The sequence below is a fragment of the Helianthus annuus genome, chromosome 15 (assembly GCF_002127325.2).
Source record: "Helianthus annuus cultivar XRQ/B chromosome 15, HanXRQr2.0-SUNRISE, whole genome shotgun sequence".
NCBI lineage: Eukaryota > Viridiplantae > Streptophyta > Magnoliopsida > Asterales > Asteraceae > Helianthus > Helianthus annuus.
In genome coordinates, this window is record NC_035447.2 from 41,013,910 (window position 1) to 41,032,655 (window position 18,746).

An 18,746-nucleotide genomic window follows, 5' to 3' on the forward strand; every position below is an offset into this window, starting at 1 on the left:
GAAGATTTAGAAGATCACATGAGGCCCACAAAGTTGACCACGAGACACGGCCCGTGCCTCGGTTACCAGGTAGAACCAGTCACTTAGCCAGGCACGAGGCTTACCTTGCTCCCAGCCAGCCTATAAATAGAAGCCTTCTCCACCATTTTCACTTGCTTATTCTCTCCCCTCTTCTACACTACATACTTCTTTTCTACCAAACTAATCATTGTAATCATTAGAAGAAACTCAAAAACTAAATATCATTGAGAGGTTATTTTTTACATAAAAACTGTTTTATAAATACAAGCGTATCAACATCTCACAAATTAAAACATATTTCTACGCGTATGAAATATTTTCTTAATGTGCCCCACCCCTTGTGGTGTGGTGGTATGGGTGTTGGAGCATCCCATATAGGTTGGGGTTCGAGCGTTAAAAGAGGCAAAAAGGGGGGAATTTTAGCAGTAATATAGAGGAGTAAGATTTAGCTATTAAAAAAAATTCTTAATGTGATTGCTTTTGGACACTTGTGTATTGTTTAAATGTTTCTTAAGGCAAGGATGCTGACTAATAAACACCATTATATTGAGCAACGAACGATTAGAGTCAACGAGTCAAGTCTTGATAGTTTTCCAGTTAAACGATATTTTGATCATAAATGATATGTTTGACGCATACTATTTTCAGTCAAGTTGTTCAAAAGACTTCATTTTTATTTAAAAATACATAAATGTTCAGTCGTCCACTAGTTTCCAATTTTTCATATAAAAATACATATATCTTTACCTAATGATAAACGAGTATTTGGTTGTATCACGTGTCACGAGTCTGTGACCAAAAATTCGTTGTTTCGCTTTATTACTAATTATATAATATTTCTTTTATTCGAGATGTGTAATACACGGGTTTTTAACATAGTTAAAGCATATAAAATACCATCATAAATTTCTGCAAGTTGTGCTGCAAAATTCTGTAGGATCCTAACATATACACAAAGCTTTTAATGTTTGCACTTTCTTCTAGTGTGATGTTATAAAATTGGAACCAATGAAACTTTCCAAGTGTGTCATGTAAGCGTTTGAAAGGGGTTAAGGAATAATGGAGGACCAGTATCAATAAGTCAAAATCTTGAGTGCCTTAGTCAATATGGAAAAAAATGACCAAGGTGATGTTTTGTCATAGAAAATGGGAGCAAGTTGCGTCTTGAAGATATTTGTAAAAAACATATAGAGGTACTCACTATGTATATAATGCAACAATGGAGTCTGAAGAAGGCAGGTGATAAGTTGGGTATTTCTCTAATCTCTTTTGTGGAAATTTGAAATGATTCTCGTCTTCGTTTTCGTATCTTGTTTACCACTCGTTCACTCTGCTACATACAGTAACCTTTCTATGCCTATATGCCCAGAAAGTTTTAGTTGCCCTGGTTTGGTCCCGTTCAAGTACCCATTTTACAACGTCAGTGACACACGATGTGGGTTGATCAAGGTCAACTGTACATCACAAGGTGGGGAAATTCAACTCGGAGGACGGTCATATGACATTGGTAGCAATGTATTTTCTGATAATGTAGTAATCTGGAACAGAACATTTGAGCCGCTTGTGAATACTTTCACTTTTCTAAGTCCAAACCCTCTTTTGTATTCCATTTCAATAAATCCCAACATCACTCTCCTCAAATGCACAAAAAATCTCCCTTATTTTGACCAACATAGTTACAATAGCTATAAGAGATGCAAAGATCACAATTTCTACTACAACTACTTCAATGGAACAGTTCCAAGTGACCTCCCACATACATGTCAACTAGTGCAACTACCTAAGAAATTGTCACTTAATCCGGGACTTGATGAAACCAACATATTTTCTCTTCTCTCTTCAAACACCTCTATTTTCTTTAATTTGTCACATTCCTGTACTGAGTGTCAGACAAAAGGCCTCCTGTGTGATACTGAAAATGGACGTGATGTTCAGTGTTATGAAGTCAAAAAGGGTATCTACAGCTTCGTTTTCTCTTTCCCGTCTTCCTTCATTTTTACCTTATACTGGGTAGACGAGACTAATATCTTGTTCGGTTGCTACAAAAAACCAGGTGGAGAATCGACATCAATTACGCATAGGGGTAATTTGCATCTGCTATTCTATTTGTTATTATTAGATATTAATATTGTATACAACCGAGTTGATGTGTCTAACAAAGTCTTGAAATTATTGATGTCATATGACTAATATTTTAGTATTTGGTTGCTGCAGGAAATCGAGGCCAACTGATTAAAATTTTGGGTAATTTGCCTCTATGATCCTATGTTTTTATATTAGATATATATGATTGCATACACACACATACATATAAGCATTGGCGAAGCCACACACCCCCCACCCCCCTCAATTTTCGGAAAACCGGGGGGGGGGGGCGGCAACGTATATACCTATACGAAAGTACTATTCATAACACTACGCATCGAAAAGTTCTAAGGGTCGGGCGCAGTGGCGGACCCAAGAATTTTTTCCTGGGGGTGCGGAATATTTTCAAAGATTTTAGGACCCTAACTGTATAAAAATATCGGTTCAAAGCGGGTCGAGTCGGGTCGGATCATGTAAGACAAAGAACATCAAACTAAAATTTATAAATCATCAAAAACACGTCAAACGTCATTACAAATTACAAATTACAAATTACAAACGTATTTAAAAATGTGCCCTACAGGTTTTTTTTTTTTTGACATATATCCAAAATATCATCTAATGATACTAAATACGCCATAAGTTCATTACATTCTTACTCATTGTTCCTAACACATATAATTTGCTCCATAAGTTCATAAAACAACACTAAACACTTAAACAAAATAAACAATCATGTTCAACTATAGCCCATAACTTTCAATTATATTTTTAAACATTCAAGCCCTAATATTAAATGTTGATTACTTGTAACTAATCATTTAAACAAACAAAGCTATAAATAAAACAACAAAATCATTTAACTACAAGTCTAGAACAACAAAAAGATATAAAAAAAATATAAAAAGATTAAACCCTTACACATCTATATTTGTTGGTGCACTTGTGTCTGTACTTTGTCTGTATTCGGTCTGTATATAAACGATGTCCAAAGTTAGTCTGTAAGTTGACCAAGTCAACTATCCTCCTAGCTTGACTTGGTCAATCTGTTTGTAATATGCTAGTCTGAATCGAAGGATAGCCTCGAAGGATACTGTTGATCCTTCGAGGTACTCGATAGATATGCTTCGAATTGTTGGACCTCGAAGGATCATCCTTCGAGGTCATTGCTGATCATTCGAACATGTTGTCATCGATAGATGATCCTTCGGATCATCTATCGGATCCTTCGACCAAGACCTGCTGTGTATGGGTATATATACCCATGCAGTGTGTTGTATTTCAGTTAGACACCAAGAGAGAGCATATCCGAGAGATAGAGAGGATACTCTGCCTAAAACACACACACACACACTTTGAGAGTTTGCAAACTGATTGTAAACATTGTGCTTGTAACCGGAAACTTTCTACGCATTAATACAAGTGGTGTTAATCGTTGAGTCTTGTGTGTTCTTGTGTTTGTTCTTGCATCATCCCGGTTTGCTCGCTAGCTTGGATTCCGCACTCGCTAGTGAGTTTGTATAACAAGGTTTAGGTTTGTTCTCGATCCTCCGAGAAAAGGGACCTACAAGTGGTATCAGAGCTTGGCTCTTTACCTTGTTTAAAACCGGGTTGTTCGAGTTCTTGGTGTGTTTGGACACTAGGTTTAGCACCCGTTTTGGTGGTTTTTCTTGCTTTTCTAAACTGAAAAACGGCTTCTAAACCTTCGGGAGTGTTCAAGGTTGGGTTGGGTAACTTGAAAACTTGTTTTTAAGAGACTTTGATTTTTCCGGCCATTTTCCGATCATATTTCCGGCGACTGGTTGTGGATAAGGTGTTGTCCATTTTGGGAAAACTTTTCAAAGTTTGGTGAAAAGTTGGGTCTGCACATACCTTCTGCCGAAAGTTGTGCACCAACCCATCACCTTTCTTACCTACCCGTCAACTTTGTGTCAGTGTGTCAGAAAGTTCCGAAAGATATCCTTCGACTTCGAAAGATCATCTTTCGATCAGAGACAGCTCGAAAGATTAGCATCCTTCGAGTAGTCTTTCGAAGTCTAAGAATTATCCTTCGTATGTGGAATCTTTTCGAAAGATAGTAATCCGAAAGATAAGGATTCATCTCGAAAGATAAGGATCTTTCATTGTGAATCTTTCGAGATCAGTATTCGAAAGATAAAGATCTTTCGAACTGTGAATCTTTCGTGATAATTGGTCGAAAGATAAGGATCTTTCTTTGTGAATCTTTCGAAGACTTTGCTCGAAACTCAACAGTAATCTTTCGATCACTGTTGATCATTCGAACTAGTCTTGATCTTTCGAACAGGTTTTTATCTTTCAATTCTTGTTTGTTTAAACTTAACAGTTTGTGTTTGTTTAGGATCTCAATTAATATTTGATCAAAATGAGCTGTACAAGTCCATGGGATTGGAGTTTGGACTCACGAACCAATCAAGAGTTAGTGACTGCTGTAGATTGGGCAAAGAGTATGATTCCACAGCCATCAATCAGTCCAAGTCAATGGGCTTTGGTGTCAAAGCAAAATCAAAACATGCAGAATTTTGTGGTAGAACAAGGAGAAGGATATGCAGCTACTAGAAAGATACGCCAGGATCTGTTGAAGAAGAAATTCGAATCATTTCATTTCTTAGAAAATGAAACCCTAAATGATATGACTACTCGTTATTATCATTTGATGTGTGAAATGTGTTATTCTGGTGTTCGTACATCTCAACAGGAAATGGTAGCACGGTTTGCTGATGCTCCACCTCCAAAGTGGAGCACATTCATAGAGTTTTTAAGGCATACAGGCGTTTTAGATGCTGTCAATGTTAATATCTATGAATTCATTCAGAAGTTGGAGCAAAAGAACGAAGTGGAAATTCGAAAAGCTAAAAGGATTACACCTACTCAACGCACGGAAATGTATTTGCCTGGTTTTGGTCCTTCAGCTAGTTCTAGTTCCGTTCAGCAACCGAAGCTTCAAATGGAGTTTGAATCAAATACAAGCTCTTCTCCGTGTCCACAGTTCAATCAAACCCAAGCACAAGCCCAAGTTTCCACAACACAGCCTCAATTTGATCCAAGTGTCGATTGTGGTCCGGACACACAGTTAGGAAACGATGATCAAACAAGAACTGCGTTCTATGCTGAAATTGTCAAAAATGTCAATGGTGATGAACCTTCGGGAAATGATGACAGTTCAGGATATAGTGGCAGCTCGGATGAAGAATCAGGTTTAAATGAAGAATCAGATTTAAACAAAAGAACTGATTCTGAAGTTGAAGCTGATAACTTGTCGGATAATGCCAAGGAGACAAAAGGTCAAAAATCTGACTTGATCAAGAAAGCCGATGCTACATCGAGTGAAATGGAGAAGATTCTCACTGAAGATGGATCTTTCTCTTCTCAGACTGCCTTTGTGGGTAATGTCACAGATTCTACAAGTCAGGTTCAACCTAAAACTCCTAGCATATGTAGTGATTGTGCCGATATGAAACTTAAATGTGATGAATTGAAACGTGAATCTGAAACGGTTCATAGTCACAATCAAAGTTTGGTTATTGAACTGTCCAAGTGCAGAGAGGCAAACATGGTGTTAACTCAAAACGAAAAGGATTTTAAATCTGTAATTGAAACCCTACAGAAAAGTGTTTCCGAATTGAACAAAGTTGTTTATCATAAACAAGTTAGTATTAATAATTATATTAATCTTGTTGAGGAAGCCAAAAAGGAGTTAGCCATTGCCAAATGCGAGCATGATGCTATCAAGCAAAAGTTGGAGAGTTATTCTAACTCCCGATTTGTGCTCGATCACATCATAGACGTTCAAAAACTGAAAGGTAATGTGAAAGGCGTAGGGTATAAGGCGTGTCCACCCCCTTTGAGACACAACTATACCAAAATGCCCGATGAAGAGGAAATGCCCCGGTATGAACCCAGTGTGCCTCTTGATGTTGAGGAATTTGCTACTGGCCTAGGGTTCAAACCGGACAATTCATCGGAGGGCTCATCTGATAACAAAGAAAAGTCATCATGTGCTTCAAATCAAAGTCCTCCAACTATTGAGGAATGTGATTCTTCAGATGATGAATCAGATGTGAATGACCAGGATGAATCACTTAATGAGGCGAAAGGAGTAGAAATTCCAATTGAGAATCATATTCTTTGTGATCCTCCTACTCCCGTCGTGCAACCTGTTGCCAAGAAAGTGATAAATCCTGTCAAAGATGTCAAGAATGACAAAGAAAGTGTGTTTGCTGCTAAAAGCAATAATTTGTTGTATACTTTAATCGGTGATGTTAAAATTTATTCAAACAATGATTTTCCAATTAAAAATGTCAATCCATCCTTGATTGATAAAGTTTTTGAAGATAACACAAGCAAGTTTTTGGGAAAGACGATCCCTGGAGTTACTGTAACTCAATGTGATCCAATTCCAAAGGCTGAAATTAGAAAACAATTTGGAAATCAGAAATCACCGACAAAGCAACAACCAATTGCTTTTAAGGGTAAACAACAACAACGAGCTCCAAAGCCAAAGGCTAAGGTTGAAACAAAAGGAGCTCGTTATCAAAAGAAGAGCAAAGATGTTAAATTTGTAGCATCAAAGGGTACCGATAAAATTGAGACTTTTGAAAACAAATCAAACACCGATTTTGTACAAAAAGTCAAGATTTTGAAGATTTTGAAGCGTAACAGCGATAACAATTACACCCAACACACAAACGGGTGTGATGAACGAGCAAGTACCTCAGGTTCTACAGGTTCAACATCTGCCAGTCGAACAAATTCTCCTAAGTTTGGTCAAAGGAGAACTTGCTTCAAATGTGGGAAGTTTGGGCACATCATTAAAGACTGCACAAACTCGCCCAAACCAAATTTTGTTGAAAGATCCCCCACTGAACGAGGTCACTCACAACGTCGTCCTGTTTCTCCAAAACATGATAAACGCACTATTAAAGAACAAGAAACAAAACAACGACGTAAAAATGTAAAGGTGATCGAAAAGGCTTTAAAACCGGAAACGGCGGTTAAAAGGAAACCGAGTTTGTCACAACCATTAAAACCAGAAATTGTACATAATACACAAACTGGTAAACAAAAACAAAAATCTGGTAAACAAAAACAAACTTGGAAACCTAAATCGGGTGAAAGTTCAGGGGGAGGTGTTGTGCTTGAAAATTATCAGGAAATTGAAATTACATTTCTTGATTCTCAGGGGCAACCCAAGTCTATGAAGGCTTGGGTCCCCCTCTCCAACTGATCTCTGAGTGAGTGTGCAGGAAGTTCCAGGAGGAACTATCGATAGTCATAGGATTGTTGATAGTGGAATGTCCTTGCACAAGATAGGCGACAGAAGAAATTGTTGCCTTTGATGGAGAGAGAGGAAAGAAAAAGAAAATGTGGCTGAATGAAGTTGCAAAATTCGACCAAATGAAGAACGTGCCAAAAAATTTGGACATTTTGGTTTTTGATCGGGTCCACAGGAACGAATGAAGTGAAATGTGTGTCGATGCCTTGGCGTGGATTGAACATCCGCACACCATTTCTGAAAGATAAAGTCAAAGACCTTCGCTGGTGAAATGTGGAAGACCAGCCGGACCCGGAGGTTTATGAGCTTGTTGCTGTCAAGAGATTTTTCAGTAGTTGCAAATTCGACTTTGAAGTCCACACCGGGTGGATATCCAGTTGGGAGAGTGCTTAGATTCCTTGCAATGCACGGAACAGTTGCAGGATACGCCTTTAAATTCTTAATCTCTCCTATACTTGTCGATATTTTAGCTGCTTTGTGAATTGTTATTATCTCGTACAGCACTCTTTGACATGACACGTTGATCTCGGATATCACCTTACACGTGATTGTTTCAATATGAAACTCATCAATGTTGTCATGGTCCGCACCGCTTCCCGACATGCCAACTCATTTTTCCAAAATTTGTTAAATCTTTTCTGATAAAACTTAATTTTGGTAAACGGCATTAAGGTCAAGCAAGAGTAAACCAACATCGGAAAATCATTTTTGTAAATATCTTTGTGTGTTTTTAAATTTATCTTAGTTTATTGATTTTAGGGGGAGTAAATCCAAAAATCAGAAAATCCAAAAACATCGAAAAATTTCAAAAACACAAAAACAATAGAAAAACAAAAATGAGTTTCCTGGCGAGCAAAAGAGAAAGTGATAGTACATCAGTGGTCTATCCAAGCTTCTTTAAACCTTAAATGAAAAACGATAAGCAGCTCTATATAAGATGTATCGGTAGGCTCACAATCATTTTAAAGTGTGCAGGGTGATATAAATCTTAATCGACTGAAGATCAGGTGGGAACCATTCATTGGCATATGGTCTTAGTACCGAAATTTCGTTTGATAGATTGCCGAGGTTCTGAGATATTCGGTCTTTATGCTGCTTATCATCTGGGTATCATGGTTGTATCTTTTACCGAAAAATAACGGGGACGCAAGTCTAGATCTTCCATGATACTATACATACGTGTACATATTACATACTGCATTCGACCTCAATAAGTGATAAACAATCACATGTCCAAATCAAATAAGTGATAAAATATCATATTTATCCGGGTGTCAAGTTCGTCTCTCTGCTGTACGGAAGTACTGACCTGTTCACGGACTTGCACCTGTGCCCTCATGCATACGAAAATCAAGTTCCTCATCAATAAGTGATTATATCACAAAGGGCTTGTTTTCAAATCAAAATAAGTGAGTATCTCACAGTTTATACGGTCAAACAGATGATAATCGGTATACTCACCGGTAAGATGAACTCTCGTGCATACCTTGATACGGGAATGTGTCGTGATGTGGATGAACACCGGTCGGTAAGTATAAATCATACCTTAACGTATCCCCTCGCCATGATTACATCTGATAAGTTGAGCTTAGGTGGACAACAATACCGATAATTGTTATAGGATGCTTATCTTAATGTTAATTAACTGAACAACAAGAGTGTTTTGGCATGACCGTACACTGATATGATTCTCTTACCCTCGAAACTCGCAAAAAGAATGTTTGTATATATTTATTTACTGCTTGACTTTTATTGTTTTTCTTTTAAACAGTTTCGTCGTTTGGTGCATATCAGCACGACATTAGCGGTGATGTCGTTTGATAACACTCAAAGGATATTAAAATTGTTGTCTTTCTCTATATTAAAACACACCTAAAATCTGTTTTAATATAAACTTTATAAAAGCCAAAAAGATTTTCTTTCTACTTTATTTTCGATCGTACGATGTTGGAGCTCGAGTCTTCGTTACCTGAAACCTGACTGAAAACCGAACTGACTAAATCTTCATAAACGGTCGAAATTTGCATGTTTTTGAAAGTTAAAGACTAAAATTGACAAATTTGTTAAACTTTCAAACTGTCGGACGGTGTATGATTGTGACATGGTCATTCGTGTGTCACTTGTTTAGATTAACTATATTCCAAGCAGTTGTTCTCATTATGCGTTTAGATTTCTTGCATGTGCAGATTCTAAAGGCTAGGAGAACATGGTCGATGACAAGCTTCGGGATGAAGACACAACGTGAAGGCACTCAACTGATGAAGATGATCGAGTTGCCGCTGGCCATCATCAACACCACAAGGATCTCACTTCATAAAGTTAAAGTATTTCACGAGCATGACCCAAGGGGGAGCTTATGTTAAGGGGGAGTTTGTCAACACACTTCCTACATGATACGGGTAGTTTGTTGATACACTCTCTGCTTTCAAGACGTGAAGACTTTGAAGATCCTCCGACATTGAAGACTTGAAAGGACATCAGAGTTTTGGTAACTCGAAGACCAAAGACCGTCGAAGTTCGAGACGAGTCTACAACTATGGAAGATAAAGACAAAGCTACAGCCAAGGGGGAGTTTGTTGGTGCACTTGTGTCTGTACTTTGTCTGTATTCGGTCTGTATATAAACGATGTCCAAAGTTAGTCTGTAAGTTGACCAAGTCAACTATCCTCCTAGCTTGACTTGGTCAATCTGTTTGTAATATGCTAGTCTGAATCGAAGGATAGCCTCGAAGGATACTGTTGATCCTTCGAGGTACTCGATAGATATGCTTCGAATTGTTGGACCTCGAAGGATCATCCTTCGAGGTCATTGCTGATCATTCGAACATGTTGTCATCGATAGATGATCCTTCGGATCATCTATCGGATCCTTCGACCAAGACCTGCTGTGTATGGGTATATATACCCATGCAGTGTGTTGTATTTCAGTTAGACACCAAGAGAGAGCATATCCGAGAGATAGAGAGGATACTCTGCCTAAAACACACACACACACACTTTGAGAGTTTGCAAACTGATTGTAAACATTGTGCTTGTAACCGGAAACTTTCTACGCATTAATACAAGTGGTGTTAATCGTTGAATCTTGTGTGTTCTTGTGTTTGTTCTTGCATCATCCCGGTTTGCTCGCTAGCTTGGATTCCGCACTCGCTAGTGAGTTTGTATAACAAGGTTTAGGTTTGTTCTCGATCCTCCGAGAAAAGGGACCTACAATATTTTCTCCTAATCATCACATAAAACAAAATAAATAAATAAATAAACCATACTAGTTCTATATTGGAATTCTAACGTAATATGAGTCGGTCCAACCGGAAGTTTGGTTTTCCCGGTAAATAAAGCCACCAGGTCGTGAGCAGTGGCGTCAAGTCGCTGGGAGTTTTTTTGGGGATGGGATTTGAAAATGGAATGGGTGGATGGGTTTGGGTTATTTTATTTAGTTCAAATTTTTTTAGGTTGGGTTTGGGCTTCTGTTATTAAAAATTGATTGCAGATTGGGCTTTGATTGAATTAAATAATTAAGTGAATAAGTGGTTAATAATTTTCTTTTTCTAAGTGGGGCGGTTGAAAAATTTCAAGGGGTGCGGGTGAAAAATTTCAAGGGGTGCGGTTGGGATTTCCGGCCAAAAATAACACTAAAATATATTTTTTCATGGGGTGCGCCCGCCCAGGGTGGGTACGCCCCCCCCCCCCCCCCCGGACATACCTTATCCTTCACCCCTGCATATAAGAATCTGACTTCAGGGTGTGGCATTTTCTTGCTCTAGTTATTTCTGGATCAACCTTAATCCTCCCTGTCTTTTCTCATCTTCATAATCTGGTGTCTCTGTAAGGGCAACCCCTTCTGCTGTGTATCATCAAAGAACAAATTTATAAACCTTAATGACATAAGCCTCTCCTGTGGTGTCTCTTTATTCTCCTATAAGGAGCTTAAAGACGCTACCCAAAATTTCAACCCTTCTCATAAACTTGGGGATGGAGGTTTTGGAGCTGTTTATTATGGTGAGAACTTGATTCTTCAATAAAAAAGTCATTGATTGTTCATTATTCACTTCAAATATCCTACCTAATCTTACAATATTTTCCAAACAAGGTAAACTTAAAGATGGGCGAGAAGTTGCAGTGAAGAAACTTCATGAGCACAACTACAATCGAGTCCAACAATTCAGAAATGAGGTTGAAATCCTCACCAAATTAAGGCACCCGAATCTTGTCGTTCTCTACGGTTGCACCTCTAGACAAAGCCGTGAACTTCTCCTTGTCCATGAGTATGTTCCCAATGGCACTGTTGCCGATCACCTCCATGGAGAACAAGCAAATCCATACCTGCTAACATGGCCGATACGGATGAATATTGCCATTGAAACTGCTAGTGCACTAGTGTACCTTCACACTTCTGAAATTATACACCGAGATGTAAAGACAACCAACATTCTTCTTGATCACAATTTCGGTGTCAAAGTAGCTGATTTAGGTCTCTCAAGGCTTATACCGAATAATGTCACTCATGTGTCAACAGCTCCTCAGGGAACCCCAGGATACGTAGATCCACAATATCACCAACGCTATCAATTAACAGAGAAGAGTGACGTTTATAGCTTCGGGGTAGTCTTGATTGAACTAATATCATCAATGGTGGCTGTCGACTTAAACAGGTCTCAAGATGAGATTGGTTTGGCTAACCTCACTCTAAACAGAATCCAAAGATGTGCAATTGATGAACTAATCGACCCAGTTTTAGGATCCGATAGGAATCCTGAAACTATGAACAACATCACATTAGTAGCAGAACTGGCTTTTAGGTGTTTACAGTATGATTCAGATATGAGACCTACAATGAATGAGGTTTTGGATGTATTGACAAATATTCAAGCCACGGGTAGAGTTGATGCTTATGATAGTATTAGAGACTTGCAAACCGAGAATGATTTCCTTCCTTCACCTGTCTCCGTCACTAGTGAATGGCAAAGCAATAACAATGCATAAACATCACTAAGCAGCAATGGGGATAAATTGCCAGTGAAGAATGATATCAACACGTTAAAAACGATGGGGAACAAAGATGACATGAGAGCCTCCTTTCTTCAAGAAAATTACAAAAGTAGTCATTAAGCATGAGATACATGTATCTACTTTTCTGGTGTATCAAAAGGAAACTAACTTATATTTTAATAAAAAGGTCCGATCAAACCTAAACATTGGTTTCAGTTAGATAAACGAAAACACCAATTTTAATAAACGAGTTCTTGAATTGGAAACAAAAATGTGAATGATATTGTTGTTGAGATGTCATTTTTTTTTCTTCATCTCTGTTCTTATTTTGTTGTTGTATCATTTTCAACGTTGAAGATTATCTTAATGTGCCATTACATTGATTTATTGTCAAACAAAGAGTTATTTGGATACAAGACTAGCTTGGTTTTCTAATGGTTGTGTATAACATGTTGTTGATTGATTCCATATTGGTTGTGTACATGTATATAATGATTATAACATGTTCAACTATTATGTTGTGATTCATGATGGAAGATAAAAATATAGATGATATGGAAAGATGGAAATATATAAATATTTATTTATTAAGTTCATTAAGGGTAAAATAGTAATTAAATAAGAGTAACTTTAATGAAAGGGTTAAATATGTAATATGTATGGTTTAGGAAGAGGAAATACATAATTGATTTTAACGATTGAGGAAATATGTAATAAGCCATCTGATCTTAAGAAGAAGAAGGGGAAATATGTAAAAAACCCTTTGAGAAATTATACTTAATGATCCAATCTGATTAATAAGTTTGAAGAACAATATATAAAATTCTGAAAATTTTTGCATACATCTAAGTTTAAAAAATTACATATGAAAATTTTTGCATACATCTAAGTTTAAAAAGTTACATAAAAATTTCCAATCCGATTAATTGCTTAGTGGGTACCCCACGCTCGACTAGCTCCTAGAGATTTTTGCAACCATGCTAATACTTATGAAAGTTCATTTTAAGGTCAAACTAAACATTAGAAATGCAAAACCAGAAGCAAAAACTTGTGCACCACTACTAGGACTGGCAAACGGGTTGGGTCGGGTCAAAACGGGTAATTGGTCAGAACGGGTTAGGGTCGGAACAGGTAGGGTTGAAATGAGTCAAATTAAAAAAGGGTTGTTTTGGGTCAGGTCAGAACGGGTCCGGGTTGGAAAGGATTCGGGTCCAAAGGAGCTCCGGTCAGATTGGGTCTAGTTCGAAATGGGTTTCGGGTTGAAACGAGTTGGGTTTTTTTTGTTTGATATTTTAGTGTAATAGGGATTGACTTGTTGGTCAAAGTGAATAATAATACACATGAAGCAAGTTAGTTGGTGCGGGAGTGCACGCTTGTTTGAGTTATTATAATTCGAAGTGTACGGGCGGAGATCGTATTCTACGGGCGTTCCAAGGAGGCAACGCCCCTTGGCAGGGGTTCAGGGGCAGCACCCCTGGGAGCAGGGTCCAAGGGGCAGTGCCCCTGGCTGGGGTCGAGCTATCAAAAAATTCATTTTCTGGAAAATGCCATAATTTCCAAATATAAAAACAATGGCAGTTATAGTGGTAGTTTTGTTTTAAAATTGAGATAACTGCTATTAGGCAGTTAATCATCCCCAACCCCAAAATTCGTAGACAGTTTTGATCATATTTTCCTGGTTCAGACGAATTCCATACACAAATTGTTCAATTTCTCGAAAATCAGAGTTGTATCTGATTAAATTATTTGGGAGAACTACCGAAATAATTTGATCTGAGAGTGAGTACACGCCTCTCTGATCGTCCGGTTTTCTGAAAATTCCCCAACAAAGATCAAATTAATTTCCGTGAAGATGGCAAGCGGATCGATGAAGGATATGACAAGCAAGTTTGACAAGCTGCAGAAGTTCGAAGGGCAGGACTTCCGAAGATGGCAGAAGAAGATGCACTTTCTTCTCACAACGCTGATGGAGGTGCGTGTTAACTATTCCAATCTCGAAGATACTGGAGGAGGCCAATCTGGAGCAAATCAGGAAGAGATCAAAGTGGGAGAATGACAATTACATATGCCTTGGCCACATTCTGAATTGTATGTCTGATCCCTTATTTGATGTTTATCAAAATGTAGAAACTGCAAAGTTACTGTGGGACACTTTGGAAGCCAAATACATGGCAGAAGATTCTTCTAGAAAGAAGTTTCTTGTCAATAATTTTAACATTTACAAAATGGTGGATTCAAGGCCTGTTATGGAACAATACAATGAATTGTTACAAATTTTGGGGCAGTATGCCCAACATGACATGAAGATGGATGAATCTATCTTGGTTTCAAGTATCATTGACAAGTTACCTCCCTCCTAGAAAGATTTTAAACATAATCTGAGACATCAGAAAGGAGAGTTAACTTTAGAATTGAAGAAGGCTTTGAGAGCACAAGAAAAATTGTTGGTCAATGATGAAAAAAAGCAAGCTGGAACGTCTTCTGTGAACATGGTTGAGACTGGTGAATCATCCAAAGGAAACAGTAAGTTCAAATGGAAACGAAAGTTTCAAAGGAACACCAATTCGGGTCAAAACAAGAAGCTGAATTACCCTTGCCGTAAGTGTGGTAAGGTTGGTCACTTTAAGAGGCACTGTAAATTGCGGGTGTGTATAAATTTTAGATATATTTTAAACACTTTTTACTCGCGAATCAAGCTTTAAATTTATAGAACACGATACAATACTACCACTCTACACACGTTAGGGCAAGTGCAACCACCATGGACGTAGTATAGTGATGATAAGATACCTAGGTCGTCCAAGGACACAAAAGCTTTTAATACCGGCTTATCGTTAACGTCTAACCAAATTTTGATAAGAGTTTTGAAAGTTTTAAAAGATAAACTAGAAAATAAAAAAAATATAAATGTAAGGAAAACAAATAGACAAGAAGGAATCACTTGGTTCCAACTCGTCTTTTATGTATCCTTTGATGATTTCCGCACTTTAGGCTTTTTAAGAGCTTATCTTAGTTATAGTGGTAGGCCCCTCTTGTGAAGACGACGTTTCCCTCAACGTATTGGTCTGAGTCAGCAGGGATACAGTCCCGCAAGGTCAGATTATTGAAAGATAATTAAGCAAGTTATTAATGTGAAAAGTGGTAGGCCCCTCTTGTGAAGACGACGATACCCTCAACCTATTGGTCTGAGTCAGCAGGGATACAGGCCACAAGGTCGGGTTAATGTTTTAATAGTAGTTTATAAATAAAGGATTACAAGCTGTTCTTACTTCCCCCGATTTGATGCTATCTGCCTCAAGGTATGTCCTACCAAGCTTGAATCAGGTCCTCGTAGGATCTATATACTGAACGAGGCAAGAACTTTACCCAAACACCCTTCTAACCCTCTTCCAGGCAGTTAACGCACTTTATATAGACCGTAACACGAATGAGTGAATCAACAAAACATTAAGAAATGATTAAGTAAAGTTCACCTTCAATATAAAAAGTAGTTATTAAAGTCATTAATACATATCCAAAAAAAAGTTGCCAAAGATTGGAAATCAAAAGTAATACATAAAAGATTCGTTTTCACCAAGTGATGTAAGAGATTTAGCCAAGCATGGCCTTTGTTTGACAAGAACTCTTACGATCGATCTTGGATCACGAGACTACTACACACTCTAAAAGATGAAAGATGGATGATGGTGGTGGGTGTTGGTGTTGTAGTGGTGGTGGATTGATGGAAAGTGTGAGAGAAGTGGTTTGCCAATGGATGAGTTGGAATGAAAGCAATCACCCCTACTTATAGCTGAAAACAGAGTCTTCACACGGCCCCTTGGTCTTCAGTTTCTCTCCCTTCATTAGCTGCAAATGTCAGGTCTTGTACTAACACGCCCCGTTGTGATAGAGCACGGCCCCGTGGTGATTGTATTTACTGTACTATCTCAGATTCTACGAATCTTAGAGTGGACCACGGCCTATGTTGACTTGACACGACACCGTGTTGGTTTGTCTTTTGCTGTTATTTTTTTCTGTAGGGAATCTTGGCTAGGCACGACCCCATGCCTGGTGGGCACGACCCCGTGCCTAAGCTTCTGTTTTTGTTATTTTTGTTTTTTTGGATGTGGGTGGGGGTTCGGCAAGTCGTGTCAATCCTCTTTCTTTGCATTTGTGTTGCTTTCTTTTGTTAATTTGTTCCTTTTGTTCGTTTAAGCTCTTTTGATCATGTAAATTAAAAGTAAACAAAGAAACATGCTTTTTCCAACATTCGTACCGAAAAAGGGTTGATTTTACGCCTTGTTTGATGTAATTTATATGTTGCATTTTATGCACATCAAATACCCCCACACTTGAATATTTGCGTGTCATCAAGCAAAACTCTATAATGTGGCTTACACACCCAAACAAAAATGGTAGAAGAGAAGTTTTGGGTTTATCTTTAGAGTGTCGGGAATCCAAGTTCCAAATTATTTGGTTTTTATTTTATTTACAATCTTATTCGTCATAATTTATTTTAAACACATATTAAGAAAAGTTATTTGTTTTGGGTATAACATGCCTTTATAAAATTCTATTTAGTTATATACAAATTTACACACCTCACAGGTGGTCACTCAACACTCGGCCGAAGTTGTTTAAGTGAAAACGTTTAGATCGGGTTTGGAACTTACTCCTACCATAGGCTTGACAAACAATCAAACCTCATCCTTTTTGACGTTTTAATCCTCGTAAATATCAAGAGGGCTTTTAAAAGGGTAGGTTTTGGTTCGGGTAGGTATGTTTGGGTAAAATAGTGTAAAGCGTAAAAGTGTCGGTTTTTCTATCGGTTTGTGGCTTAGCAAAAAAAAAACTTTAGCTAATGTTTTTTTACCAAAGTTGAAACTAAGCCATACTTGTAATTTTATAACCGAACTTTTTACAAAAAATAAAGGGTGTAAATAAAAATTTTTATGGATGTGGGTGGTTGTTTTTGCAAAAGTATATATTTTTCCGGGTTTAGAAACGAAAGAGTTAAGGCTCAAAGGGTTTAACAAAGGTTTAGAATGAAAAATGGGTATAGTCCTAATGCCTCTATCATTTACTTACTTGGATTTATGTCGGTAAGGATTTGGAATGTGTTGTTTTGGCAAGTTCTAGATTTGTAAGAACCAAACGGGCTATTCACACAAGAAACGAAAAATTGAGAAATTAGTATAGACATATATTTGTATGCTCGGTAAAGGCTCAAAAATCACTTTTTGTGGGAAAAAGGATATAGTGTAAAAATGTATATATAATCAAATTTTACAAAGATTTGTTATGCCCGTTTTTATAATTTTCTTAATTGGTTGTTTTTTTATCACGACGCTATCAGTTGTGAATTATTAAAAACATATTTTTTAGAACATATTTTTCCCAACTAAACCAAGATAAATAAAACAAATAAAAAAATTTCAACAAAAAAAGTTTGGGGAGATTAACGGTTTTCCAAGACGAGTTTTGTGTAAGGCTTGTTTTTAGGACAAACGATTCAAGGTTTAACATCCCCCCACACTTAAGTTACACATTGTTCTCAATGTGTCCTAAATAGGATTTGTTTTGATGAAATGTGCAAAAAGTGGGTAAAAATAACAAATTTTCTGGTTACTAGTCACTGGGCACGGAGGCGTGCCTAGTGGACACGACCCCGTGGCCAAAGTGCCAGTATCAAAATTAAACAGAAAACTTACAGTATGGTGAACACGGGGGCGTGCTTGGTGGGCACGACCCGTGCCACATTCTCTATAGAAAACTTTTAACATATTTCGGCACGGGGGCGTGCCTGGCGGGCATGCCCCCGTGCTGCAAATTCTGATTTGTAGTTTTGAACGGGCGGCTTCGGTTTACGTGCATGGCCCAAAAAAGCCGATTAAATTTGTAACTTTTTTAACTGAGAGAAATGCCCAGGTAGTCTCTGTGGTTTGCCCTTTTTTCACCTTTAGTCCCAAACTTTCTAAAATTGTAGCTATAGTCCCCAACTTTTGCAATTTCGTTCCCGGATGGTCCCTATGCCTAACATCAGTTACTTTTCTCAGTTAAAAGAGTGTGAAATGACAAAATTACCCTTACTAAAAAAACAAAATAACTTAACCTATTAAATAGATTTATTTATTTGTGGGACCCACTCTATATAAAAACAAAATAATAACCACACCCTCACCCCACCCCACCCCCACATTCCTCTCTCTTTCTTCTCTCTTCCGTCTGCAGTTCCATCATCACATCTTCTTCACAAGAACACCCACATAAACAAGAACATGATCTCGTATAGCTACACTCCTATGTAGGCGGTGACTATTCTGGTGCTTTCTTGGCTGTGTTGCTGTAGCGCGTGGAGTGCAAGATAGTAGAGGCGCGAC

The 18,746-nt window shown here is 37.9% G+C and overlaps 1 pseudogene; it reads left to right on the plus strand.

Moving 5' to 3' along the window:
* Positions 1 to 5,071: 5,071 nt before the first annotated feature.
* LOC110913630 lies at positions 5,072 to 12,507 on the plus strand (annotated as a pseudogene).
* The last annotated feature ends 6,239 nt before the right edge of the window (positions 12,508 to 18,746 follow it).